This window comes from Ovis aries, chromosome 20 (genome assembly GCF_016772045.2).
Source record: "Ovis aries strain OAR_USU_Benz2616 breed Rambouillet chromosome 20, ARS-UI_Ramb_v3.0, whole genome shotgun sequence".
NCBI classification, from domain to species: domain Eukaryota; kingdom Metazoa; phylum Chordata; class Mammalia; order Artiodactyla; family Bovidae; genus Ovis; species Ovis aries.
In genome coordinates this window covers 9464892-9488238 of record NC_056073.1, presented here as the reverse complement: position 1 = coordinate 9488238, position 23347 = coordinate 9464892, and the positions used below count along the sequence as shown (strand labels likewise).

At 47.2% G+C, this 23347-nt stretch overlaps 1 protein-coding gene across 9 annotated transcripts in view; it reads right to left on the bottom strand.

Moving 5' to 3' along the window:
• PPARD (peroxisome proliferator activated receptor delta) overlaps positions 1–23347 on the bottom strand; it is an 88741-nt gene that overhangs the window by 31331 nt on the left and 34063 nt on the right. The gene's annotated exons all lie outside the window — the stretch shown is intronic.

Below are 23347 nucleotides of genomic sequence, written 5' to 3'. Positions count from 1 at the left end.
GGGCCCATAGGGAAGGAGTGATGGGCCTGTCAACCCCTTTAATTCTAAAATCCTTGTACCAGGGCAGGCCCTGAGAGCAGAACCCAGTGGAAGGAGGCCCCAGGCCATTCACAGACCTCAGCTCCTCTCAGGGTCGGGGCAGGGAGGTAGTGACAAACCCTCAAGATCCTTGTAAGTGTTTCCACTCCAGTCCAGGAGGAAGGTAAGACCCGTACCTGCACCCACCCTGGGGAAGGCTGCACGCAAACAGGGAAGGGGAAGAGGGGGCTGAGTCCTCAGCAGGAGGAAATGGCCTCTTGTCAGAGGCCTCGGGGAAGGGTCAAGGCCAAGGAGAGCTGGGTCATCCAGAAATGATCTTAAAGGTAAAACATGCTCATCAGAGGAAACACTGAAGGGTTCAGAGAAGAAAATAAAGTCCAGAGTGGGCAGATGACTTGTTTACAGGGACTGAGGGCCAGGATGTTCTGGGGGTGGGGGAGCAATGCAGGCTCCTAGGGGGTGGGGTGGAGAGAGACACACAGCAGAGCAGGGTGACAGGGACCAGAAAAGGCGGGGAAACCAGCAGCTGTCTGCCTTCAGGGTGGGAGCTCTCAGCCACCAGGGCCCTGCTTCTCACTTCCATTCCTGGAAGCCCCCTAATGCTACAGTCTCCACCATCCTGGTAAGTAGAGCCCACGTTCAATGGCCTTCCACTCCTGGCGCTGTTGTGTCTGACATCCGATCACCAAGTCTCTGCCTGCACCGTCCTTATCCCCAGAGCCATCTTTTCCAGACAAAGCCTCTCCTCACTTTGTCCTCAGATGGCTTCCCGGCCCCTGCTCCTCTCTGGGTTATCACACTCTGGCTCCCGAAACCCCCAGTAATCAAGGGGATGAAGCCAAGTACACAAGGGCAACTCATTAGATCTCAGGAGGACATTCTCCTTCTTTCTTTTCTCCTAAGTCAATGAGGGTCTAAGTGAGACACTCTTTCCTCTAGGCGTTTATTAACCTTTAGATGAGTCAATTCAACAAATGACAGCAACTGCCCAGGTCCTACTGAGATCCAGACCCCAGCAAAACTTCTATCCGGAGGTTAGATGGTAGAAGAATACGGTGCAGAGAGAGGTGCTGGCCACGTGACAAGTCCACTCCCAGCTCTTTACTATGCTGTGCACTTCTGGGCAACCTTCTAACCACTCTGTGGCTCAGTTGTGTGTGTGTGGCTTAGTTGCTCAGTTGTGTCCAACTCTTTGATACCCGAGGGACTATACCCTCTGTCCATTGAAATTTCTCGGCAAGAATACTGGGAGTGGGTTGTCATTTCCGACTCCAGGGGATCTTCTTGATCCAGGGATCGAACCCGCGTCTCCTGCATTGGCAGACAGATTCTTTACCACGGAGCCACCAGGGAAGCCCCTGGGCTCAGTTATCCCATCTGTAAGATGGAACTGAAATAAGGGGGAAGGCAGCAGGGCACAACCTTTGAAAGAATGGCGTATCTGGAGGATACACCATAAACTGATTACAACTAAGTGGATTGTAAGATGGCAGACAAGTCAACTTTGACTAGACCTGATCCTTGGTATAAATGACACAGAGAGGCACCATGACAGTTCCAAGGCTGACCATCAAAGACCAAAAAGTGGGCAGTGGCCCAAATCCTGGAACTCGTGCAATAAACCTCCCACTCATTAGCTTATGGAACTGTCAGCCCATGAAAGCTACCCACACCACATTTCCAGGCCACACTCACCCCCCGCGACACCCCACACTCTTGTCTGTGGAATGCGTTTCTCTTAGGCCCATTCTTGCCTTCTAAGATGGCCCACATTCTGTGGAGTATGTTTCTCTCTAAATAAATCCACTTCTTACATTTCACTCTGTCTCTCACTGAATTCTTTCTGCGATGAGACATCAAGAACCTGACCTTCATTAGGTCTTGAAACTAGGTGTGGGATTGCAGCTGGAAGACTGGGGCTTCTGGCCAGGTTTGAATCCCGGCCACACGGCTTCAAGTCCAAAGCAGCGTTTTGACTGTGTTTGAGTCCCGGTCACTTGGGTTACAGTCCCAAACGGGGTTTTGGCTGGATTTGAGCCCCAGCACACAGGTTCCTTCTGAGATAAATGGTTTCAAGCTTAACTGAGACATTAAATATGAAAAACATTTATATTATACAATTTATATGCCAAAATGTTAATGATCATTATCCCTTTGGGATAATTTTTTAAAAAATATTTACTTTTATCTATTTATTTGGTAGCTCTGGGTCTTAGCAGGGAACATTTCATGCAAAGATGGGCACAATAAAGGACAGAAATGGTACAGACTTAACAGAAGCAGAAGATGTTAAGAAAAGGTGTCAAGAAAACACAGAACATCCTGGAGTATGAAGTCAAGTGTGACTTAGGAAGCATTACTATGAACAAAGCTAGTGGAGGTGATGGAATGTCAAATTCTAAAAGATGACGCTGTTAAAGTGCTGCACGTAATATGTCAGCATATTTGGAAAACTCAGCAGTGGCCACAGGACTGAAAAGTTTTCATTCCAATCCCAAAGAAGGGCAATGCCAAAGAATGCTCAAACTACCCACAACTGCACTTATTTCACATGCTAGCAAGGTAACACTCAAAATCCTTCAAGCTAGGGTTCAACAGTACATGAACCGAGAACTTTCAGATGTCCAAGCTGGGTTTAGAAAGGGCAGAGGAACCAGGGATCAAATTGCCAACATCTGCTGGATCATAGAAAAAGCCAGGGAATTCAGAAAAACATCTACTTCTGCTTCACTGACTACGCTAAAGCCTTTGACTCTGTGAATCACAGCAAACTGTGAAAAATTCTTAAAGAGATGGGAATGCCAGACCACCTTACCTATCTCCTGAGAAACCTGTATGCAGATCAGGAAGCAACAGTTGGAACCTGACACAGAACAATGGACTGGTTCCAAATCGGGAAAGGAGCACCTGAGAGTGCATCATGTGAAATGCCAGGCTGCATGAAGCTTAAACTGGAATCAAGAGAAGTATCAATAGCCTCAGATATGCAGATGACACCATCCTAATGGCACAAAGTGAAGAGGAACTAAGGAGCCTCTTGACGAAGGTAAAAGAGGAGAGTGAAAAGCCTGGCTTAAAACTCAACATTTAAAAAACTAAGATCATGGCATCCGGTCCCATCACTTTATGGCAAATAGATGGGGAAACAATGGAAATAGCGGCAGATTTTATTTTCTTGGGCTCCAAAATCACTGCAGACTGTGACTACAGTCATAAAATTAAAAGATCCTTGCTCCCTGGAAGAAAATCTATGACAAACTTAGACAGCATATTACAAAGCAGAGACATCACTTTGCCGACAAGGGTCCATCTAGTCCAAGCTGTGGTTTTTCCAGTAGTCATGTATGGATGTGAGAGTTGAACTGCAAAGAAGGCTGAGTGCCAAAGAAGTGATGCTTTCAAACTGCGGTGCTGGAGAATACTCTTGAGAGTCCCTGGACTGCAAGGAGATCAAACCAGTCCATCCTAAAGGAGATCAACCTTGAATATTCATTTGAAGGACTGATACTGAAGCTGAAGCTCCAATACTCTGGCCACCTGATGCAAAGAGCTAACTCACTGGAAAAGACACTGATCCTGGGAAAGATTGAGGACAGGAGAAGGGGACAACAGAGGATGAGATAGTTGGATGGCATCACCATTTCAATGGACACAAGTTTGAGCAAGCTCCGGGACATAGTGAAGGACAGGGATGCCTGGCGTGCTGCAGTCCATGGGGTCGCAAAGAGTCAGACACAACTGAGCAACTGAACAACTAGGTCTTAGTGGTGCCGTGTGGGATCTAGCTGCCTGACCAGGGAGCGAACCCGGGCCCTCTGTATTGAGAGCATAGAGTCTCAGCCACTGAACCACCAGGGAAGTCTTTTATTTTACTCTCTTCCTGCTTTTCTGATTTTCCTAAATTTTCTTTGTTAAATTTTTTTGGCCATGCCTCGTGGCAGGTGGAATCTTAGTTCCCCAACCAGGAATTGAACTCTGAGCCCCCTGCATTAGAAGCAGAGTCCTAACCATTGGACCGTCAAAGAAATCCTGAATTTTCTATAACGAATATGTGCTATGTTTCGTAAGCAAAATTTAAAAAAAAAATTAAAGCAAGATATAAACGTGAGACTTCCATTATTTTAGAGAGTAGCAAGTTGAAGCAGGAAAGTGAGGAAGTCTACCTCAAGCTTCAACATTCTGGCACAGGCACCTCATGGACTTCTCTGCCAACCCTGCAGGTGGCAGAGACCTGGTGCCACAGCAGGATGGCAGAGGCACATGGCTGGGAGGAGACAGCAAGTGGCTGAACTGCACATCTGCCCCACGCCCGTTTTATCTGCCTGCATCGCGGAGCTGACACACGCTCGGCCAATAGCATGAAGGACTGTGAGGGGACACAGTCTGGAAGGAGAGGGAGCAAAGTGTGATGGTGGGGAGATGAACTGCTTTTACATGGCTGCAGCTAACTGTAACTTTTGTGACAAGTCTGAGTAGAAGAGCCAGGAGTGTCCTTGAGAAATTTCTTGCTTTTTCCCTCACAAGCTGCGGGTCTCACTCGAGAGAAATCAGCTCAGGAACTAAGGACGAGCAGACAGCAGGAAGTGAAGTGAAGCTGGCCCGGCGGAAGCTCTCAAAGGCATTTTCAGTTGCTTTCTGTTCTCGCTTTCCTTTTTGAGTGCACACCTGTCTGTTTGCTTTCTAAGGTCCCAGATAAGCACCTAGCTCACAAATATTTGGAAAGCATGCAGTCTCCCAAAGGGAGAACCAGAGGTGAGGGAAGGGAAGGACAAAAGCAAGAGCACTCAAATCTCAGGGAGCCCAGAACAGACTTTTTTAAACCTTGAAGCACCTCGGAGAGTCAGAAGATTGGCCTGTGCCCTCTCCTTCCAATTCTCAGGACATTCTGACGGCAGCTTCTGGATTTTACACCTGCACTGACAGCCTGAAAGAGCTCTCAGGGAGAAAACTGGTCAAAACCCTGCCATCTCATGCCTCAGGACTCCAGAGCCAGGAGGAGGGGTGTGCAGAAACCCCAGGGAGACCCAGAAACGCCAAGACTGAGTGACTTAGTGATGACTCTTGGGGAACTTGTTCAGGGAGCGGAAGGCCTCCTGTTGGGTCATGTCAGGCTCCCAGGAAGGATTCCAGCCTTGTCTGGCAGGAGGACAGAAGGTGCTCCTCAGAAGCATCAGGTAGAGCACTGCCCAGGCCCCCAAGGGTTATCACGAGCAGAGGGGGCGGGGGGGTCTGCTCACACTGTTTCCCTCCAGGCTTCTCTCTCCAAGGCTCCCTGGCCTCTGCCTGCCTGGCTGCCTGAGCCCTGCAGGTCCCTCCAGGGGCAGGGCCCTGGGGGGCCATGAACCAGGGGCAGAAGACCTTCCCAGAGCTCCCTGCAGGACCTGCACGGTGTGCTCTGCGCAGGGCTGCCTGGGCCCCGCTCCTGAACTCGGCCCCCTCCCAGAGGCCCGTGGGGATGGACAATGAGGGAGAGGCAGCTGCAGCTCGGGAAGGCCGGTTCTCCTGGATTCGCAGCTCGGCAGCAACAGGAAAACACGGCCTTGACAAACCATATCTGGATTGATCCGGAGCCACTGTTTTCCTCTAAACAACTGCTCCAGGGAAGGACACCACAGAAGCCTAAGAAGAGATGTTACTCCCCGAGCATGTGGGTCCCACTTGCCTGGGGAGAGCTGCTAACCGGGAAGGGCATAGGCTGGGGTGGCCAGGGGCTGCCCGGGGGCCTCTAAAACCTGCCCAGCCCTCCTCCTGGACTGCTGGCTCCAGAACCTCCACCCCAATCCTGGGGCAATTGGAGCAGGTAGGCAGTGTCTCCCCACCCAGGGTGACTTGCCTGGCAAGGCTCTGCTCACCTTTCCCTCATCAACACTTCCTGTTGGCCTTTTCCCCGCCTGGGCCCCTAGGCAGGGCCCTCCCCTATCCCTCGGGACCACCGTGGGGGTTCACAGGCCAATCTGGGGATCCTGGGCACAGACCTGAATCTGGGCCCAGGCTCAGTGATGTGAGGCCCGCACCCCCGTCTGGGCAGGAGGGGCTGGTGTGGCATTGGCAGCTCACCTGTCAAACCTGCAAAAGCCTTTATTCCAAGGGTGCTCAAGAAGCAGCCGGTAGCCCCATGACCAGCCTGCCCGAGGTGCCCGGAGCCACCTGCCAGGTGTGGAGGGGACCTGGGCAGGACAGGTGCCCCCTCTGCCCGCTCTCCCCACATTCTCCAGGTACTGGGGCTTGCCTGCTTCCGGGCCCTAGCACCTGGCGCCACCTCGATGATGACCAGCCACCTCAGAGGAGGCGGACTGGCGTGAAGACAAGGGCAGGGTTTCGGCCCAACCACAACCTGCCACTTACTGGTTGAGTGGCCTTGGGCAAATTGCTTCATTTCTCTGAGCAACAATTTCCTTATATGCATGATTCAGTGGCTCAGCCCAGAGAGATGACATGGCTTGTCTACAGGTCTACAGTCATGGGGAGACATGGTTAGGGAGCTGTTTCCAAATCCCAGTTTCCTGGCTCTCGGGGCTTTTCTGACTGCACCGGGACATATATATATATATTTTAACATTTATTTATTTGGCTGCTGCACCATGCCTTAAGTTGTGCCATGCAGGATCTTTAGTTGTGGCATTGAACTCTTAGTTGCAACATGTGGGATCTAGTTCCCTGACCAGGGATCAAGCCTGAGTCCCCTGCATTGGGAATGTGAAGTCTTAGCCACTGGACCACCAGGGATGTTTTTCAATAGCAGGAGTAACTGACAGAGAAATACCTCATTTCCAAAATGGCTGTCAGTTATTCCCCAAATCGGTGAAAAGTTCCTTTCAAAGTTATCTGCCTTAAAAAACAAATCAATAAATTAAAAAGTAGCCTTCACAGATACCAACTTTCCAGGTGACTAAAGTCAGCATCACCTTTCCTGGGGCACCTGTCATCATCTGTGTGTCTTGCCTCCTGATGTGAAGTACCAGGAAGCACTCGTCACCTCTGTGGGTTCCCGGAAGAAATGTTACGGGGACCTGATCACAAGGGAACAATCCAACAAACAGGGACTGTGGACCGCCACCTATAACAGGATGTTAAGCAAATGCAACATTGTCACAGCTGGTGAGCCTCAGCGAAAGAAGTCAGAAGTTTACTGCCCTATCCTTTCAACTTTTCTGTAGCTTTGGTCTTTTTTTTTTTTTTTTTTAAATAAAAAACAGAAAAAAGGCAGTTCTGCTTTCAGCTTATCACACGGCTCTGAACCAATGAAGACTCAGCTGTGTCATGTTCGAGTCTCTCCCCAGCGAGGGTCCAGAATATAAAATCCAAGCTTCTTCGAATGTTGTTGAAGGCTTGGCACAATAGAGATCTCAGAGTTTTCTAACTTCATCTTCCACGAACCTCTACAATGTGAATCATATTCGTCAGCCAAAGCTGTTCACACACTGCTTCCTGCCACTGGTCGTAAATGCGTATGTTCAGCCAGCAACTTTCAAGAGCTTCCTCTACAGATCGGGCACCCACCTTGGATCCGGTGCCAGGCGGGGTCCCAGAAGCTCTGTGCTATATGAGACACAGCAGCTGCCCTGGGGGGCTTACCAGCCAGGAACCTATGAAGCTTGGCTTTCATTAAGTCCTGCCTTGAGACCTCTCGATTAGTATTTTCCCTCTAAAACTTATTTATTCTGTAAATTATTTTTTGACTGGGCTGGGTCTTCGTTGCTGTTCGAGGGCTTTTCTCGAGTTGTGGTACATGGGCTTCTCACTGCAGCGGCTTCTCTTGTTTCGTATCACAGACTCCAGAGCTTCGGTACTTAAGGCTTGAGGGCTTAGCTGCCTGGCGACACGCGGGATCTTCCCAGACCAGGGATGGAACTTGTCTCCCCTGTACAGGCAGGTGGATTCTGAACCACTGGACCACCAGGGAAGCCCTCAGTTAGTATTTCTATGTAAGACTTTCTTCCCAACATTTCTTGGGAGATTTGTTTTTACTGAATCCTGAAGTCTGAGAGATATTAATTGAGAAATTGGGAAAAGGTATTATAATCCTCTCACGAGAATTAAAGCTTAACAACCAATCCAAGGAATCCACTGCTTTAAGTCAAATCAAGAGCAAGAAACTAACATGCAGAGTTCAAGGTTAAGGCTGATGTCTTTGGGAACCAGGACAGGAGTACACAGGAAAAGAAGTGGCAACAATCTAACCATGTCTTTCTTGAAGCCACTGCCAATGTTGTGAGTGTGTATTCATGGTCCCTTCTGTTGCTAACAGGCATTCTTGCAAACATGTATTAATATATTTATATACAGCTTCCCAGGTGGCTCAGTGAGTAAAGAATCTGCCTGCAATGCAGGAGAGACAGGAGACTTGGATTTGATCCCTCCGTGCGGAAGATCTTGTGGAGGAGGGCATGACAAGCCACTCCAATACTCTTGCCTGGGAAATCCCATGGACTGGCAGGCTACAGTCCATGGGGTCGCAGAGAGTCAGACACAACAGAAGCGACTGAGCATGCCTACACGGTATATACAAATCCACCCAGTGATTTCCTAAGAAATAAGTTTGGAGGCAAAATTAGTTTTAAGCTGGCGATTGTGACATTAGGAGATCCACATGTTAGATTATTAAAATAACATGCACTGGCATTTTATAGTATTTGACTATTGGCTACATGAGAAATACGAAGAAAATATGTGAGTAGTGGAATTCAAACTACCGTACAATTGCACTCATCTCACATGCTAGCAAAGTGATGCTCAAAATTCTCCAAGCCAGGCTTCAACAGTACATGAAAAATGAACTTCCAGACGTTCAAGCTGGATTTAGAAAAGCCAGAGGAGCCAGAGATCAAGCTGCCAACATCTGTTGGATCACAGAAAAAGCAAGAAAGTTCCAGAAGAACATCTACTGCTTTACTGACTAAGCTAAAGCCTTTGACTGTGTGGATCACAATAAACTGTAGAAAATTCTTAAAGAGGTGGGAATACCAGACCACCTGACCTGCCTTCTGAGAAATCTGAATGCAGATCAAAGAAGCAACAGTTAGAACTGGACACAGAACAACAAACTGGTTCCAGATCAGGAAAGGAGTATGTCAAGGCTGTTTATTGTCACCTTGCTTATTTAACTTATATGCAGAGTATATCATGAGAAATGCTGGGCTGGATTAAGCACAAGCTAGAATCAAGATTGCTGGGAGAATTATCAACAGCCTCAGATATGCAGATGACACCACACTTACGGCAGAAAGCAAAAAATTAAAGAGCCTCTTGATGAAAGTGAAAGAGGAAACTGAAAAAGTTGGGTTAAAACTCAACATTCAGAAAACTAAGATCGTGGCATCTGGTCCCATCATTCATGGCAAATAGATGGGGAAACAATGAAAACCGTGAGAGACTTTATTTTTTGGGGCTCCAAAATCACTGCAGATGGTGACTGCAGCCATAAAATTAAAAGACGCTTACTCCTTGGAAGAAAAGTTACGACCAACCTAGACAACATATTATAAAGCAGAGACATTACTTTGCCAACAAAGGTCTGTCTAGTCAAAGCTATGGTTTTTCCAGTAGTCATGTATGGATGTGAGAGTTGGACTATAAAGAAATCTGAACACCAAAGAATTGATGCTTTTGAACTGTGGTGGTAGAGAAGACTCTTCAGAGTCCCTTGGACAGCAAGGAGATCCAACCCATCAATCCTAAAACAAATCAGTCCTGAACAGTCATTGGAAGGACTGATGCTGAAGCTGAAACTCCAATACTTTGGCCACTTGATATGAAGAACTGACTCACTGGAAAAGGTCCTAATGCTGGGAAAGATTGAAGGCGGGAGGAGGAGGGGATGATGGAGGATGAGATGGTTGGATGGCTTCACTAACTCCATGGACATGAGTCTGAGTGAACTCCAGGAGACGGTGATGGACAAGAGGCCTGGTGTCCTGCAGTCTTTGGGGTCGCAAAGAGTTAGACATGACTGAGTGACTGAATGGAGTGGAATTCTACAACACTAAATCAAAGGCTGATCTAGAATGTGAATTAGTAAAAGCAGTACTGATTAGATAAAGCAATAGTTAAAACTGGGGCAAGCAAAGTATTTTTATCATTAAAGAAGGAATTATTTATACATGTCTCTTGATGTCCAATTTAAAGATACTTTTGGATGCATCCTTAACAAGTCAGCCACCATCAACGTAAAATGAAAACATTTTTCTACGTTCGGAATAAGTCTACATCATGAAGAATTTTCTACATGATAACATCTGCCATGAAACAAAGATCAAGATTACTAGAAAGAGTAATAAATGCTTGTGTATTTTAAAATTTCATTTTCAGTTCAGTCGCTCAGTCGTGTCCGACTCTTTGCGACCCCATGAATCGCAGCACGCCAGGCCTCCCTGTCCATCACCAACTCCCGGAGTTCACTCAGACTCACGTCCATTGAGTCCATGATGCCATCCAGCCATCTCATCCTCTGTCGCCCCCTTCTCCTCCTGCCCCCAAATCCCTCCCAGCATCAGAGTCTTTTCCAATGAGTCAACTCTTCGCATGAGGTGGCCAAAGTACTGGAGTTTCAGCTTTAGCATCATTCCTTCCAAAGAACTCCCAGGGCTGATCTCCTTCGGAATGGACTGGTTGGACTGATTTTGGCAAAAGGAAACAGCGATTCAATAGTGAGAACTCAGTAAACGGTGATGAAACAACTAAAGCAACTCAAATACAAAAATTAAAAATGGAAAAACCTTGACTTGTGTTTTGTTTCTTTTATAAAAACTAACTAAAACTAGTTGGATCATAAATCTAAATAAAAGTTAAAAGACCACAAACTTTTAGAAGCGACTATAAACTTTGTGACCTTGGGTTAGGTTTGTTTTCTCTTAATGTCTTTCTTCACTTCTGCACTTATTCATTTACTTGTCTTTGGTTGTGGCGGGCCTACGCTGCGGTGTGTTAGCTATCTCCAGGGGCAGCGCGGGGGCTGCTCACTGTGGTGGCTTCTCCTGCTGCAGCTCTAGGACCTGTGGGCTTCAGCAGCTGTGGCACACAGGCCCCAGAAAGTGGGGGCTCAGTAGTGGTGGCACATGGCCTTAGCTGTACCATGGCACGTGGAATCTTCCTGCACCAGGGATCAAACCCACATCCCCTGCACTGGCAGGATTCTTATCCACTGTGCCACCAGGAAAGTCCTTTGGTTAAGTTCTCAGATATGACATCAAAAACAAAACTCGTATCAGAACATTTTTTGATAAATTGGACTTCATCAAAATTAAAAGACTTCTGTGCTTTAAAAGACACCATTAAGAGAATGAAAAATCAAGCCAATCAGTGAGGGAAATTTCTGCAAATCACATATCTGACAAAGAATATGTATCCAAAACAAATAAAGAATTCCCGAAACTCAGCAATAAGAAAATACACGTCCCAATTAGGAAATGAGCTAAAGATCTGAACAGATACTTCACCAAAGAAGCTACATAAATGACAAATAAGCACATGAAAAAGGTGCTCAGCATCCTTAGTTACTAGGGAAAAGCAAATTAAAACCACAATGAAATATCACGAATACCTATTAGAATAGTCAAAACAAAGGCTGACAAGACTAAGTGCCATCAAGGCTGTGGAGAACTGGAACTCTCTTATGTTGCCGGCAGGAATGTGAAATGGTCAACTATTTTGGAAAACAGTTTGGCTGTTAAACATATTCTTAGCATAGACTCAGCAGGCTCACTCCTAGGTATTTACCTAAGTGAAATGAAAACGTATGTTCAAATTAGCATATGAATCTTCATTCGGAATCATCAAATACTGAAAACAACCTCTATGTCCCTGAACTGAAGAATGGACAAACAAATTGGGGCACATCCTTTCAGTGGAATACTACTCAACAGTGAAAGGAACAAACTATTGATATACGCACCAACCACGGATAAATCTCCATACATAATGCTAAGTGAAAGACGCAAAAGGCTACATACTTTATGATTCCATGTGTGGGACATTCTGGAAAAAGGGAGAACTACAGGAAGAGAGAACAGACCAGAAGTTAATGATATGGGCAGGTCTGACTTACAAAGGAATGGCATCAAGGAATGTCATTACCTTTAGTGGGTGATGGCACAGTTCTTTATAAATTTGCCAAAACTCACAGAACTACATACTAGAAAGGGCAAATTTTAGTGTCTGGAAATTTAAAAATAAAAAAATTTTAATGTCCCTTTAAAAATAACTTTTAAATATTCAGTATTTGTGGTTCAGTTCAGTTCAGTCGCTCAGTCATGTCCGACTCTTTGCGATCCCATGAATCACACTATGCCAGGCCTCCCTGTTCATCGCCAACTCCCGGAGTTCACTCAAACTCATGTCCATCGAGTCGATGACGCCATCCAGCCATCTTATCCTCTGTCGTCCCCTTCTCCTCCTGCCCCCAATCCCTCCCAGCATCAGGGTCTTTTCCAATGAGTCAACTCTTCACATGAGGTGGCCAAAGTATTAGAGTTTCAGCTTCAGATCAGTCCTTCCAATGAACATCCAGGACTAATCTCCTTTAGGATGGACTGGTTGGATCTCCTTGCAGTCCAAGGGACTCTCAAGAGATACCTCCAACATCACAGTTCAAAAGCATCAATTCTTCGGCACTCAGCTTTCTTCACAGTCCAACTCTTACATCCATACATGACCACTGGAAAAACCATAGCCTTGACTAGACGGACCTTTGCTGGCAAAGTAGTATCTCTGCTTTTCAATATGTTATCTAGGTTGGTCATAACTTTCCTTCCAAGGAGTAAGCGTCTTTTAATTTCATGGCTGCAATCACCATCTGCAGTGATTTTGGAGCCTAAAAATATAAAGTCTGACACTGTTTCCCCATCTATTTCCCATGAAGTGATAGGATCAGATGCCATGATCTTAGTTTTCTAAAAGTTGAGCTTTAAGCCAACTTGTTCACTCTCCTCTTTCACTTTCATCAAGAGGCTTTTGAGTTCCTCTTCACTTTCTGCCATAAGGGTGGTGTTATCTGCATATCTGAGGTGATTGATATTTCTCTCGGCAATCTTGACTCCAGCTTGTGCTTCTTCCAGTCCAGCGTTTCTCATGATGTACTCTGCATATAAGTTAAATAAGCAGGTGACAATATACAGCCCTGATGTACTCCTTTTCCTATTTGGAACCAGTCTGTTGTTCCATGTCCAGTTCTAACTGTTGCTTCCTGACCTACATATAGGTTTCTCAAGAGGCAGGTCAGGTGGTCTGGTATTCCCATCTCTTTCAGAATTTTCCACAGTTTATTGTGATCCACACAGTCAAACGCTTTGGCATAGTCAATAAAGAAATAAACGTTTTTCTGGAACTCTCTTGCTTTTTTGATGACCCAGTAGATGGGCAATTTGATCTCTGGTTCCTCTGCCTTTTCTAAAACCAGCTAGAACATCTGGAAGTTCACGGTTCACGTATTGCTGAAGCCTGGCTTGGAGAATTTTGACCATTACTTTACTAGCATGTGAGATGAGTGCAATTGTGTGGTAGTTTGAGCATTCTTTGGCATTGCCTTTCTTTGGGATTGGAATGAAAACTGACCTTTTCCAGTCCTGTGGCCACTGCTGAGTTTTCCAAATGTGCTGCTGTATTGAGTGCAGCACTTTCACAGCATCATATTTTAGGATTTGAAACAGCTCAACTGGAATTCCATCACCTCCACTAGCTTTGTTCGTAGTGATGCTCTCTAAGGCCCACTTGACTTCACATTCCAGGATGTCTGGTTCTAGGTGAGTGATCACACCATCGTGATTATCTGGGTCATGAAGATCTTTTTTGTACAGTTCTTCTGTGTATTCTTGCCACCTCTTCTTAATATCTTCTGCTTCTATTAGGTCCATACCATTTCTGTCCTTTATCGAGCCCATCTTTGCATGAAATGTTCCCTTGGTATCTCTAATTTTCTTGAAGAGATCTCTAGTCTTTCCCATTCTGTTCTTTCCCTCTATTTCTTGGCATTGATCACTGAAGAAGGCTTTCTTATCTCTTCTTGCTATTCTCTGGAACTCTGCATTCAGATTCTTATATCTTTCCTTTTCTCCTTTGCTTTTCGCCTCTCTTCTTTTCACAGCTATTTTTAAGGCCTCCTCAGACAGCCATTTTGCTTTTTTGTATTTCTTTTCCATGGGGATGGTCTTGATCCCTGTCTCCTGTACAATGTCACGAATCTCATTCCATAGTTCATCAGGCACTCTAGCTATCAGATCTATGCCCTTAAATCTATTTTTCACTTCCACTGTATAATCATAACGGATTTGATTTAGGTCATACCTGAATGGTCTAGTGGTTTTGCCCACTTTCTTCAATTTAAGTTTGAATTTGGCAATAAGGAGCTCATGATCTGAGCCACAGTCAGCTCCCGGTCTTGTTTTTGCTGACTATATAGAACTTCTCCATCTTTGGCTGCAAAGAATATAATCAATCTGATTTTGGTGCTGACCATCTGGTGATGTCCATGTGTAGAGTCTCCTCTTGTGTTGTTGCAAGAGGGTGTTTGCTATGACCAGTGTGTTCTCTTGGCAAAACTCTATTAGCCTTTGCCCTGCTTCATTCCATACTTCAAGGCCAAATTTGCCTGTTACTCCAGGTGTTTCTTGACTTCCTACTTTTGCATTCTAGTCCCCTATAATGAAAAGGGCAGTGGCCAAGATGATCTACCCCACGTCCGAGTATTTGTGGTACTATCGTTAAATTATCAAATTTTTATTTTGTATTTTGTGTTAATGTTTTCTTCCTTTAACATTTTCCATTCTCAAATATCTATGTTGGGTAGGGATCATTTTCACATGTTAATATATAATCTTGTTACAATGTATTGTTCCTAGTACTAACAAACCATGCATTTACCGTTATACATCTTTATTTTCTTTTATAGTAAAAACCTCTGAAACTTTCATCACAGAAAACTATTTCAGTCTACTAGAGTCTCATTTCTTCTTAACGCTCATAAATTAAGTGTTAAAGATATCAAGTAATTTATGATCTGGGGAACTCCCAGGAAATTCTATTCCTTGTTTCTGAATCCTCAAAGTTAATAACTGCCAGGAATTTGGAAGCACCAGTCTTGACACTTTCCCAGGCAGCCTTCACTATGATTCCCCTCTGGCACCCTTCTACCTACTTCCAGCCAGAGGCCCATTCATTTAAAAAATCGTTTATGGGACTGGCTTGGGAACTGACTGTATACAATAGTCCTACACGGGAGATGCCGAGAGTAGGGAGACAGAGACCGCCTTTGAGGAGGGTGAGGGTACAAACAAGTGTGTGGCGGAGGGCGCAGAGAGGGAGGCGCCTGGGAGGAAGAAAGCGTCCAACTCGGGGGAGGCAGGGATGCCTGTGAAGTAGTGTTATGGTCCTTCTTTCAGCCCAAGCAAAGGTTGGAAAGGCCCTCCCGGTGAAGGCCCAGGTGAGCCAGGCCAGGCAGCTAAGAGCACAGAGTGCATCCGGGAACGGTGAGCTGTCCTTTCACTGGGGCGTGCAGTTCTCTGAAGGACAGATAAGGGGTCCAGACAAGGCCAGCCTTGACGTCCTCGTTACTAAGGGTGGACTTAACTCTTGAGGCAGGAGGTGGGCAGAACCCGAGCAGAGAGAGGCAGAGACTCGCTGGGGGGCTTCTGAAACAACACAGTGAGGGTCTGAAATCTCTCTCATCCCTTCAAAACTCTACACTCTGTTCATCCGGAACTTTCTAGCACACCAGGCACTCCCTGCCTCTGGGCCTTGGCATAGACTGTTCCTCCCACCTGGGCCACCTCATCCCCTTAACTCTCTGTCCTTCAATCTCAGCTTCTATCACTTCCTCAGACAAGCCTCCTGCAGCAAGCTCCTGAGGTCTCTATCTCCAAGCACATCCCTTCCCACACTGTCTTGCTATTGCCTTTTACTTAGTTATTTAACCTAGGGATGTGTTATTATTTATTTTCTTGCTTGCTTTATAACAGGGGTATAACATATCCACTGTTAAGGGTGTGCTGTCTGCGTTAGTCTTAAATATGCAGATCCACGAAGTCTTACATTTTTATCCTCCACAAAATCATCACTCAGTTCAAGACAGCAAACATTTCCAGCACCCCAGAAGATTCTTCATGCCTCTTCCCAGTCAATGTCTCCACGGAGAGGTAACTACTGTTCTGATCTCTATCAACGTCTGTTGGTTTCGCCTGTTGCGCATCCAGCATCTCCCAGCTAGAGAGTGAGAACCCACAGGGGACAGGCACTGAGTTATTCCCGCTGCTCTCTGGACCCAGGAAGTGCTGGGCACCGGGCAGGGATTTAACTATCTGCTTACTGAATGAGCAGACCAGGCCAGGGATGGTGTCGGGGGTCATGTTTGCATCTCTGCACCTCTGCCCAAGCTATCCTATCAGAAATATCTTCCCTATGTCACTGGTCTCACTCTGACAGTCCTTCTCTTTCAAAGATTTGGTTCACGTTTGATCCCCTTTCAGGAAGCTTGCCCCCAAGTATCTGCCACCCACCATATTCACCCCACACATGCTGCTTCCCATGCTTTCAGGGTAGGTATGTATGTTTAGATTCTATTCCTCAAACAATCTAAGTCTTTCAAAGGTTGCTGTTCAGTTACTCAGTCCTGTCTGACTCTCTGTGACGCCACTGACTATAGCACACCAGGCTTCCCTGTCCTTCACCATCTCCTGGAGTTTGCCCAAACGCATGTCCATCGAGTTGGTGATGCCATCCAACCATCTCATCCTCTGTCGCCCCTTCTCCTCCTGCCTTCAGTCTTTCCCAGCATCAGGGTCTTTTCCAATGAGTCAACTCTTCGCATCAGGTGGCCAAAGTATTGGAGCTTCAGCTTCAGCATCAGTCATTCAATGAATATTTAGGACTGATTTCCTTTAGGATTAAGTGGTTGGATCTCCTTGCAGTCCAAGGACTCTTAACAGTCTTCTCCAACAGCACAGTTCAAAAACATCAGTTCTTCGGTGCTCAGATTTCTTTATGGTCCAACTCTCACATCCATACATGACTACCGGAAAAACCACAGCTTCGACTAGACAGACCTTTGTCAGCCAAATAATGTCTCTGCTTTTTAATATGCTGTCTAGCTTTGTCACAGCTTTTCTTCCAAGAAGCAAGCATCTGTTAATTTCATGGCTGCAATCACCATCTGCAGTGATTTTGAGTCCAAGAAAATAAAATCTGTCACTGTTTCCATTGTTTCCCCATCTATTTGCCATGAAGTGATGGACTGGATGCCATGATCTTCATTTTTCTCCTTTCGAAGAAGAGACTCTGTTTTGCTCTTCATTAAATGGAGCACCACCACTCTCACCTCCTCACTGCTCTAACCTGCAAAAAGATTCTTCTTTTCTGTCTTCCCCACAGGGCTCTGAGGATCATACAAGAAAGCAGCTGTGAAGATGTTTTATAACCCACAGTTTACTCAACATATCTAAAGCATTTTACTGCTCTAGTTACATGAATGCTTATTGGACAATTATTGGTCAAACTATATATACATTATCTCTACCCAAAAAATGGTTCAAAAGAAACATTCCCAATATACAGTTAGATGAAAAAGAAGCTGGGTATCAAAACAAACAAACAATTCAGCACGTTCCCCACTGCCATGGGGACAGAGGTAGGAACAGGAAATACACATGTACACAGGAGTATGTGCATGGGAAATACTGGAAGATACACAGGAAACTGGTCATCCTTACCTTTATCCTTTGGGCATGGGGCTGGGGGTCCTACGTCTTGTCCGTCAGTCTCTTTTTGTCATATAACTTTCTTGTCTTCGTGTTACTTTTATATTAATTAACGTTTTACCATAAAAATAAGCTAACCTGACTAAAGCTCATCCTGAGGGTAAATGGAGGGCAGCCTACTAATACGTGGGCTCAGGCCCCAGAAGCCAGACAGACACTGCAACAGGCCTGGAGACAGAATTTCAGCGCCCATCGAATCTGGAGAGATGGAAACAGCATGTGAGCACCCAGGGTAACCCCTGGAGCCTTGTAAGGAGCAACAGCTGATACAATTCCAGCTTTTATTTGGCCAAAAGCTGGGAGCTGAGAGCCTAGGGCCACAGGGAGCAGGGGGTCTGGGGATCAGTGTCACCTACCCAGTCAAGTGGCCCAGATGAGTCTGGGCCTAGCTTCCCTACCTCCAGACAAAGGCCGGGAGAAGCAACTGGAAGGAGAAGGCAAGACAAAGGCCTCTGGGAGGCTGCTCATTTTCCTAGCTCTAAGACTCCATGCAGCAGAGGGCAGGGCTTCCTGGGGCCAGAAACAACCATGAGCTAGATGTGGGGGGACAGACTGCAGCAACCTGTCTGCCCTGTGGCCCGACTGTCTGCCCATCTCATCTCCAGGGCCACCCATGCCGAAGCCTCACCCTTGATCTTGAGGAGTCTCAGGACCTTCAGGGTCAACCAACACACTCCAGCAGAAAGGTCAACAGGGAGGTGGATTCCGCCATTGCCTTTTTGCTTTATGTTTGGGTGGATTCTGGGCTGGGGTCTCAATCTTCAAGTCATACTCCTTGAAGCTATCCCCTCATCCCCCAATGTATCCCAAGATCCAAATAACCCAAGAACCGAATGAACTAAGTAGTATCACCCAAGTGCCAACTATCTCCCTGCCCCAGCCCCTCCCTCTGTCACCTGAACTCCTCCAGGGCCCGTCAGGGGCCCTGCCTCCACTCTTGCCCTCTCCCGACTCTGCAGCCAGGCTGTCTTTCTAGATCACAAAGCATGCCGTGTCTACTTTCCTGCTTAAGACTCTTCCAAAACTCCTCGCCACCATAAGAAACACCCCAGACTCGGTCGTGCTGTCCAAGACCTTTCTTCTCTTAACTCTTTTTTTTTAACAACTGATCATACCTCAAGGCATGCAGGGCATTCCCAGACCAGAAATCCAACCCACGCTCTCTGCAATGGAAGCGCTGAGTCTTAACCACTGGACCACCAGGGAAGCCCCCCCAAAGCCCTTCCCGATTCAGGATCTGCCTTCTCTCTGCTCTGCCCAGGGGTCTGAGTGCACCGTGCTCCCCACACATGGCCCTGGGCCTTAGCCTTGCCCTTCCTGCCAGCCCCCCGCCTCACCTCGCCAGGGTCCTGGTGTCTGGGAGGAAGCCCCTCCACCCCCAAGCCACTGAGGGTCAGGTGAGCCTGTTGGGCTTCGCTTCAGCTTCCCGGCCATCATGTGGGGCCACACCCCTCCCTGACAGGCTGGTGAGAGGGCAGGTGAACAGTGAGCACTCAGAGCAAACTCCTCCGTACTACAGAACACGGAGTATCAGAACCACCGCAGTGAGAGCGGCCTTCGGTTCCCAGGTTCCCCACGACCTCTCCTTGCCCTCTGCCTCCATCACCTGGTGCCAAGGCACACTGACCACCACCCTGAAGCCCTCTCTTCCAAGGGCTCCGCCCTCTGCTGCGTGCTTTGCTTTACCCCTGCCTGAGCCTCCCTGACACACGCCTGTCCCTGCACCTGTCTACGCTTGGCCTCCCTGCTCACCGCACAAACCACCCGCTGGGGTTTTTCTGCACTGTGACTGCATCTTCTGCCTCTTCCTGGGCTGCTCTCCTGCGGATGGTCTCAGCACCCTGCTGAGGCCTGGCAGGGCCTCCTCATGCATCCAGAATGTAACCAGTGATCTTTGTGCTGGGACCCAGGCAGCCCTTACCCTTGCGCCCAGCAGAGCGCCTGGCAGCTGCACATGCTCAGCTTGTGTCTGCAGAACTGATCGCCACATGCTTCTTTCCTCTCCTGCCACCTTCCACCTGCGACTTCTCCAAGGCTCCTTGCGCCATCAATGGGACACCACCCCAAGTCACACAGGCTGAAACACAGCAGCACTGGGTCCCTCCTCAGCACTGACTTTCCAACCACAGCACTGACTGTCACAACCCTGCCTACAAATCTCCGCAGCTCTCTTGTGCCCAAAGAATGCAATTCAACTCCTTAAATGCAGCATCCAAGGCCTCCCACCTGCTGGCCCCAACCTGTCAGCCCAACCACAGTGGGTAAAGCAGCAAAACAACTGACATGTACCAAGTGCTTCCCACGTGTCTCTTAATCCCTTTAATAATCAGGACTACAATTTTACAGAGGAAACCAAGCACAGGAGGGGAAGTAACTTGCCCAGGGTCACAGTCTAGGCTCATGAGGAGTGTCCTAGGTCAGAACTAACTTTTAAATCCTTCAGTCTTCCCTGAAAGATTAAATCTTTAAGGGCTGGGGTGTGCCTTTAAAAAAAACCTTTGTGGCAAGCTTCGCGCTGCCTCCCTGACTTCCCATAGGGAACTGAGAGAGGGGTGGAAGAGGAAAGCGCGCGATAAGTGTTTCTGAGATGGACATCAAAGACGCTGTGGGTCCTAGAAATTATTCCTACAATTCCATTTTAGTTCTAAGAAGGAATATCCATGTTTAACGGTTTAGAAATTTTATAGTAAATAAAAGCTGTATTTTCTTTACATACAATTAACTGCAGTGTCCTGGGATTCTTGATTAACCAGTGTGCATAAAATATTTATACCTATTTTACGGGACCTATTTTCCAGGAGAAGGATTTACTACTTCAAAAGGTTTATGCTGTGACAAACTGCCAGGGACAGCGCAGTGCAGCCCTGCCAGGTGCCTGGCCAGAAACATCGCTCCCAATGACGACCCCGTTCCTGGAGCAGTGTCTCCTGGCAGGGCCACGGTGTGTCCAGGAACAGGCTGCACTCCTGCCGCCAGCCTCCAACTGTCTGTGGGCCTGGAACCTGGCTCTTTGAATACATGGCTCCCAGCCCAGAAACTCCCACAAAGCTGCCAGCTGTTCCCACTTCCTCAGGTGCTGGGGGACTACTGTTAGGGTTAGAATGAAGGGGCAAAAACCACCCCAAGGGTAACAATGATGATGAAGATAAAAGGGAAAGAGCAGAGGAAAGGGCACAGGAGAACTGAGCAACAGAGAATGCTGGTATAAACCCTGGAGCCTGTCTGGGCACCGACTAAGCTGGTGGGTAAGGGGCATTTCCTCACACCTTCCTCAACTCTGGCCTTCTTACCCTCATTCCAACCTGCGTGTGTTGCCTTACCTGTTCTCCCCTCTGGAATAGGGACTCCCTGACTGGTCCTAGTAGCTGGTGGACAGAAGGCTCTAAATCGATGCTGAATGAATGGAGGCAGACCTTGCAAACGTCAACTCCCTTCTCCCGTAGTGACAGAAGCCAAATTTTACTTCACTTGGCAATGGGTCCATCTAAAAGACTCCTCAGCCTACCTTACAGCAATGGGAGGCCAAAGACGCGGGAGTCAGCAGAGCTCCGTAAGGGGAACACGGTTAGAATATGTCCTTCTTATCTTCCCCCATATCACCTTGGAAACCACATGATGGCTGGAGCTCCAGCAGCCACCGCAGACCACACACAGCCCTGGGGCTGGAAGCCGTGCACTCAGAATGGCAAGCAGGGAGCAGGCCTCGACTGTCGCCCCCAGATCTCTCTTAAATACCCAACAGAGAATACATTTCCAGCGGTTTAAGCCACTGCTGTTTCTGTTCTCTGCTTACTAGCTGCCAAATGCAATTCAACAAATTCATGAATAAACCAATTATACCTGATCTTAAATTACTCATTGCTGATTTTCAGTCCAAAGGCCAGTCACCATCTTTAATCTCTGGTCTGTGTGATACAATGACAATTTTCCATTAGTTATGAATACCAGGAAGATGGAAGGACAAAAGCAATACAAAGCTGAGATAGTACAGGCTGAGAGGATGAAGATGACAAGGGATCATGGCAGGAGCAGAAGCAGGAAAATAAGGGGCAAAGGGGCAGACGAGAGAGGGGAAGTGGGGGGTGGCAGGGTAAGAAGAAAGTGTGAAGGTGCCAGAGCAAAGGAAAGAGGAAGACGAAGGGCAGGTGGAGACCATGGAGAGATGAGGAGGAAAGAAGGAAAACACAAGAGTCAGTGTGTCCCGTGGCCACAGTCACCACTTAAAGGGTACTCACTACGGGCTGGGCACAGTGCCAGATACTCTGTACCATTCTCTCTCATCCTCATCCTTCTGAGGTAAGTGTTATCATGCCCACTATAACTGTGGCTCTGACATACTAAATGACTTCCCCTGAGTCACAGAAAAAAGTAGAGGCAGAAGACATTCTTGAAGTAGCCTTAAAGCAGGGGTGGAGGGGCCATCATCCTTCCCTCTCTCTCTGTTCTGCCGCCTGGAATGTGGGTGTGATAGCTGGTCCAAGGCAGCCATTTTGGACAATGCAAACAATAGCCACACCCTAAGAATGACAATGGAGAAGGCAATGGCACCCCACTCCAGTACTCCTGCCTGGAAAATTCCATGGACCGAGGAGCCTGGTGGGCTGCAGTCCATGGGGTCGCAAAGAGTCGGACGTGACTGAGCGACTTCACTTTCACTTTCAAGAGTGACAAAGCAGGGAACTGGAAGGAACTTGCGTTCTTTACAACCTAGTGGAGCTCCTATAACTGCCTGGGACTCCACCTATGCCACTTGGAGTCCACCCATAAATCCTACCATAAATGTTTCAGATCTCACTTTGCTCAGTTTTCTTCCAATCTTCAATAACAGATTCCAAGACTCACTCCTAGAGAGCCTGATTCAGTAGTCACTCTCCTAGAAAAATGGCATCAGACTAGGAAATGTGAAGAAATGATCTAAGAGTCCACAGAAAAGATCTTGATGCCTCAAAACCAGCAACTGCTGGTGATCTGCCCCTAGGAGACCCTGAAGATAAGCATGCGACACTGTAAACCTGTCATTATTTAAAGACAGGCAAGAGGGGAGGAGTTCTTAAAGACACACCTGGGCCCATTTTCAGAAACAAAATGGTGGTTCTATAACCTCAGGCCAGTCTGTAATGGTGCTCACAACCACCCAAGAAAAATAATAAACCGATAGTTAAGCTTCAGAAGAGAAGAGCTCCTTTTGAGCAAGAGTGCCAGCCTGTCCAAGGGGCAGATGTGCACACAGCGTCACGCAGAATCACTACCTTACACGATAGGCTGTGATTCCTGTGCACGAGGAATTCTCTCCAACTAGACAGCAAGCTCTTCTTGTCCAGGAAGAAGCTATCTCTTAGGAACCGTGTGTATTGGCCCAGGCTATCGGCCACCCCCAGCCCTGTGCCTACCTCTGAATTGAACTGAATCCTGAAATCTCAGCCAAGAGGACTGAGAGTCAAAGCTGTCATTGCTCACCACTCCCACCAGACTACAGTCTGATGGACATTCTCTGGTGATCGTCGGAAATCAACTCCCTTCTCTTCTGCGATTACTCTTGTGACAGAACCCCAAGAGTTCAGAGAAGT